The following is a 6,552-nucleotide window of genomic DNA, read 5'->3' as shown; positions in this document are numbered from 1 at the left end:
GTGCTTAACCCTTGCGTCTGTGGTGGGTGTGGTAGAAGCCAGCAGCAGCACCCTTTGTCAAGCCGCTGCTGGGTAAGAATGATAATACGAATAATTATTTAGTTATTTATCCAGGAAATCCGCACTCGAGTCGTCGTCAGGGTTATTTTTACGCAAGGTCCTGCTGCCACTGCTGCTGCTGCTTTGGGTTTTATATAATTTTTACAAAAATGTTTCAGCCAATTGATGATGAGTTTTTGATGTTAAACAAGTGGAAAGAAACCCGAGCACCCGGGAAAACTCCACGCGTTGAGCGGAGGGGGGGGGGGGCAATAACACTCTCCGCGTAACAGATGGCGATGAGTCCACTTGCTGTACTACCTTCCGACGAGCCAGGGCACGGCACCTCCACGCCGCCCATTGTAAGGGAGTCTCACAGCCCATCTGTGCCGTAATCCACCAACCATAGCTGCTGCCCCCACAGTTTCTGCATTACAAAAACAGCCGTCGCCGCCACCACCACCACCGCCCGGATGCATGGCTGGGTCCCCACGGTGTGTTCGTCAGTCCGTGGGGGTTGTTTGACCATACTTCACCATACGGGTGCCATTCCGGGTCGGTGAAGTGGCGGTGGTGGTAAGACGGGTGCAGGAATCTCTTGCCACTGATAACTCATGTTAGCAGTGGCCGGGGAATGGAACTCTTACTCTCGTTTCCGGCTTTGCATGTATGTATGTTGAACTTATTTCGCACCGTCCTGCAGGTGTAGCTGCCATTGGGACAAATCGTGAGGATCGTGGGTAGGCTGCGTATGGGGCAGTGTGTCCGCGTGGTGCAGGGGAGTCACCAAGTGTGAGTGAGCATCGCCCTCTGATGACTTCTCTGGCCGTGCCACGTGGAGTGGAGCATGTTTTACTTTACTGTTCCGCCTGTGTTCCAGGGAAGCCTGACTCACGAGAACCTCTTGACTACCGTTTCAGGAAAGTCCTGCCACGTTTTCTTTTTCGCTATGGGCCGATGATTGATACGTGGATTCCAAATGAGTAATTATGCGATGGAGTATAGACATTTTTTCAAATTCATACAAATTTGGACCGTGACGCCCAGCGCACAATGGCCCTCCACTTGCGTTTGGCGTCACGGGAACTTTAACGTCCCCTGTGAGTGAAACAGACGGCGCATAAGTTCATGCTTAATACACCCACGATGTCCGACGTTTCACACCACGTCCTGGGGAGCCTCTTCAGGAACTGAACGAAGCATCTCGTGTTTATAAATACTGTACGAAGCGTGAAATGCCAAATTAATTTCCTGAAGGCTGTAGCTAAACCGTCGGACAACGTGCCGAAAAACTCGCGGTGAAACCGGGACACCAAACCGGAACGAGTTACACAGCACGACCACGAAATCCCACGACAGTAAAACCCCCCTATAACAAACAACAAATACCCCACGTGTTCACAACGCTGACAAACGCGAATGGTTATGGCTGGACGCGTTACTAATGCTACTGTGAAGTGTGTAAATCTTACCATTGAAGTGCAGACGGATGAACTCTATACAGACCTGGCAGCGGTGCTGCATCTCGTTTTGCCTTGCAAGCGCATGCGAGCTTCTCGCGGTGTGAGCGCCACGGTGGCGAGGAGATGTTAACTACCTCGCCTGGTATACAGGGGGTCGTGGGTTCGATCCCGACGCTGACGTCTGCTGTATATTTGGAGTTTTCATCTCTCATCATCATCACAGTGGCTAGGAGATGTTAACCGCCTCGCCTGGTATACAGGGGGTCGTGGGTTCGATCCCGACGTTGACGCCTGCTGTATATTTTGAGTTTTCATCTCTCATCATCATCATCACGATGGATAGGAGATGTTAACTACCTCGCCTAGTATACAGGGGGTTGTGGGTTCGATCCCGACGCTGACGCCTGCGTCTCTTTCCCCGTGGTGGTGTGGATTTTTCTCCGGGTCCTCCGGTTTTCCCTCCACATTTAGAAACACGTATTGAGCATTTAAAGTATTTGGCTGCTATACATTTCCACGTGATATTCCACTTCGTTGAGCCATCATTTGTGGCCAGGTCGCTTCTGAAAAAGAACTATACAGTATGGCTCAGTGGGTTTTACCTGGTTAAATAAAAACATTGTTAATAGTTTTAAATACTGTAGTTTAATATTTTGCCGTAGGAGATATTAAACAGCGCATATATATTATCATCATGCTCTTCGCTAATGCACGAGCTGTGCTTCCCACTGTGCCAGGCTAGGTGCAGGAGGTCACGGAACAAACCCAAATGCCATGGGTTGACTGACTGAGATGCCTGGCAGATGCACCAACTGCGCTCCCCACTGCGCCAACTTGCTGCGGTTTAACCGCCTTGCGTTCCGCGCTCGTTGTTGTGAGCGTCGCTCCTCCGCCCTCCGTTAAAGCTGAAGGGCGACTGCCTCCAATTACCCAGTAGCATCCTTCACGAACCTCCTCTGCAGAGGGCGATGTTGACACCGCTGGTACCAGTCATCGGCAAGTCCACTCAGCTCCACATCCTCCTGGACTGCATCAGTCCATCTCTTCTCCAGCCCGTGCCGTGCCCGTGTAGCCACATCTCTCCGGCACTAACGGGTTGCCATCGACGGCTGCGGGGCTACGTAGTGGGCAATAGACGGCAACGCAGCACATTCCATTGTTGTGCTGTGCTTCTACGCTCTCGCGTCTCTGCTTCCCGCCATCGCCAACCCGCACTGACCAGAGTGGTGAAGTATGGTCAAACAATTATGACGATCGACAGAGCGTGGGGAGGCGCTCATCCAGCAGAGCATTAACGTGGAGCCCGGGTCTGTATTGACTGTCGCGACAAATATCTACAATGGTTGGGTCACGTGCCGGGAAATTACCCAATGACCCTTTAATCGAACAGAGGAAGGGGTCAGAGACATTGATTTTATTCTAATGTTGTGTTCGACAGGGCTTCCAACTCTCACTCAATATTGTGTTCCATATCGCTGGTAAGACTGCAGTGCAGGCGCGTGGTTAGCAGCCGTAGCGAGGCGGGTCTACTGGATGTAGTGTACCGGGTATACTGGATGTAGTGTACCGGGTGCGGGAATAACTTCTCGGTCGGTGACTCCGACAGAACCGGTTGAAAATAATCCCTGGCTGGCTGGCAACTTCTGCCAACAAAGTGCCTTCATTTATTTAACACTTTACAGCTGAAAAAACACACATTTATTTCGCTCCGTTCATCTGTCTGTGGGGGGAGGGAGAAGATGGGAGGGATAAGGGGAGGGAGGGAGGTGGGGGAGGGGGAGCGGTGAGGGGGGAGAAGTACAACAGCCCTTGTAAATAAAGATGATCCAAGTTCAGCATAAATATAATAATTCGCGTCGCTGTAGGGAATGTACAGGTACATGGGTTGATTCTGCAGGGTTAGTACTCTGTGTGTTTAAACTCGGGACCTTGGCCAATGTTCAGGCCAAAGCGATCGTACGTTTGTGTGCAATTGTGAGTACGAAGCAGAGGTCAATTTGCAAAAAGGAGAGAACATTTGCGTGTCGCTTTTTGTGTTGCTCCGGCAGGCAAACCCCGCACGTTGCACTGCTGTGCGTGACCCCCCGCGTTTACCGTGATCCGTTATTTATCCACGAGTGTTGTTGTTGTCTCGAGAAGAGGCCGGCCGGACGAATTTGCTCTCCAGCGCACGAGCAGCCGTGGCAGCAGCGGCGTCTCCCTGCGTCAGAGGCGAGGAAGAACAGCAGAAACTTTGGAGCGACGTGACAGGCGACTCAGACTGTCACTCGCTCGCTCGCTCGATGGGACCCGCTCAAGAGACGCGCGCGCGTCCGTGCGTGGCTCCACATCTCACCAACATCTCCCACGCGTGTGCGTGCGTGTATGCGTGCGTGTGTACGTGCGTGCGTGTATATGGGGAGCGGTAGTGTAGCGGTTAGCACGCTGCGCTGTGAACCTGGCGACCCGGGTTCGATTCCCGCTCACGGCTAACATCAGTGACGATTATCTGAACCGGTCCTGGGCCTCCCCTAGGTCGACTCAGCCTTAAATGAGTACCTGGTGTGGTGTGTAAACATCGCCACTGGGGAGACAAAGGCGGTCGGGCGTGGTGCTGGCCACCCACCCCCTCGTGTACCGTTCCGGCCTTCATAGGTGCACTTGCCCCTACAGTCTGTTAAGGCTATACGGGGGATCTTTATCTTTGTGTGTGTGTGCTCTCAGGAGATTAGCCAATCGGAGCCGATGCTTTCCCCTCCCGCGAAGTGCGTGGGACGTTGTCGGAACGTCGTCGTGGTTCGTGTCATTGCCGTTATCACCTTCGGTCGTTTGCCGCTTCGCCGCTGCATATAATGAAGGCATCCCGACGCCGTGGCTTCACCACGCCGCTCAGTGCGGCTTGGTGAAGAGGAGCGGGGGTCGTGAGGTGCCGAGGGTGGTGTCAGCACCGGGAATAGGTATCACCTGCCGTTGATGTTAGCCGGGGTCGACAATCGAACTCAGGTTCGCTGCATTCCCACCACAGTGCGCGACCCCGAGCCGAAACACTCGGGAGAGGACACGGCGTGCGTAGGAGGCCGCCATCCAGCAGTGGATTGACAGAGGTGCCGTGACGTGCTCATCGCCGCAATGCAGAGCCACGGCCGGCAGAAGCACCTAGCCTGGCACGAGCACGGAGACCCGGCACCGAATATCGCGCAGTGGAGAGCAAGGGTTGCGCAATTACATTTCTATTACGTGTTAGGGGCGCACGTGGTCATGATTAAATCCCATACATCAGCACGCGTGCTTTTATTTGGCTTTAATGCGCCGTGTGGCTCACACGGGGTCCCAGTGTGTTTTTTTCGCAATCATCCGGCAGCAGCAGCATTGCTATAATCTTCACGTTCAAATGAAAGGGGGCCCCCCGTTCTGTCAACGCCACCGCTGCTTTGGCTTCGCGAGAGAGGCCGCATGGGTTTGGTGAAGTCACGTTTATTCAGTTTAACCTGCAGCTCGGAAGGACACCAGAGACCCAGGACGAGGCTCGTTTGTGCCACAGAGCGAAGACCCGCGTCATCAAAAAAAACAAGAAAAAAAAGGAAATAAGTGAGATGGATTCCAGGCTCCTTTCAGTTACCACTCGCCGCTGATGTTAATCGAACCCAGGCTACTGGGTACCAGCGGTCTTCACTGCGGGGAGGGAGAGAGGGAGGATGCGTTATCCCAGGATGGCTGAAAATCACCGCGCTAAGCCTGAAAACACGGCCCGATTATCTTATTTTTAATCTCTTTCTTTCGTGCAAGATTCTCGCCGGGGCAGTAGAGACGACTGAAACCGGACACTGCGCTCGGGACGGGAGACACAGTTGGTCTCGGTTTACTGAGACCATCTGTGCAGGCGGAGGAGGACACTCCACGGTAGCTGCTTAATGAATGCGGCGTAGCGCAGTGAAAACTTGTGCGCGGTGGGGGCTCTGTCGGAGGCGTCACGAACGCCAAATCCCGCGTAATCTCGCCGATGATGACTATGCTCGAACGTCTAGCATCAACATCATCATGATCCGGCGCCACCCATGCATCGCTGGGCACCTCCACCAAACCCCACTGACCAGCGTGGTGCAGCAAGGCCGTAGCCATGGGGTCAACATCGGGAGGGACCAAATCTTCCAGGGTGTCTGGGGGTCCCAACTCAGAAAAATATCTAAATTTGAAAACGAATTTCCTGCCTAAAATATAAAAAAATCACTAACACATGGGATGGACTTTTTATTTATTTCTTACAATGTCTCATAGTGTATTGTATAACATTGCTCTGTTTTTAGTTTTTACCATTTCTTGTTCATTGTATGTAATGGCAGAGATTATGGATGAATAAACTACAACCATAACCACAATCATATAAACAGAAATCTATGCATTGATTTATATGAAGACAAGTCCAGATATTGTGGCCAATGTTTAGCAAATTGTTGTTTTATTTACATAGCATAGCAATTTTTATATCAATATATTGGGGGGGCATTTTGAGCATATTTGAATATTGGGGGGTGCCCCCCCCCCCAATTTATATTATAATTACGGCCTTGTCATGCAATATGGTCAAATAATCCCCCCCCCCCCCCCACTCTGCATCTCTCTCACAAAACCGCACGCTCCTGCAGAGGATCCCATCCCCCTCCCTGCGCCCGGCGGTGTGGGTTGACGTTGACTCGTGGCGAGCCGTGCGCTGCAGGTTGCGTGTCGCGAGACCACGCGGAGTGGCCACCCCAACAGGCGCAGTCTCTGTTCGCCTTTGCGCGCACCCGAGCGTGGAATTTTGGGGCTGCATAGGAGGATGCTTGGGATTCTTGCAGGTTGTTTTTTTCAGAGGGTTCGCCTCTCACGCAGAAGCACCGAGTCCACCACGTGGTGGGGTCACCAATCGCGTCTCCTCCTTGTCGCTCTTCCGTCGCTACTGACATTATTATTACCCGCTCCCGAGAAGAGCGCCCGTGTATTCCTCCCATCGTATTGAGGAGTCGGTCGACCACACAAACTCGTTTGTCCAACAGTCTTCACCCACCACATTGCAACTCACAAAACCACACTC

This window comes from Lethenteron reissneri, chromosome 30 (assembly GCF_015708825.2).
Source record: "Lethenteron reissneri isolate LAM-NWPU_2019-01 chromosome 30, ASM1570882v1, whole genome shotgun sequence".
NCBI lineage: Eukaryota > Metazoa > Chordata > Hyperoartia > Petromyzontiformes > Petromyzontidae > Lethenteron > Lethenteron reissneri.
This window is presented reverse-complemented; position numbering follows the sequence as displayed.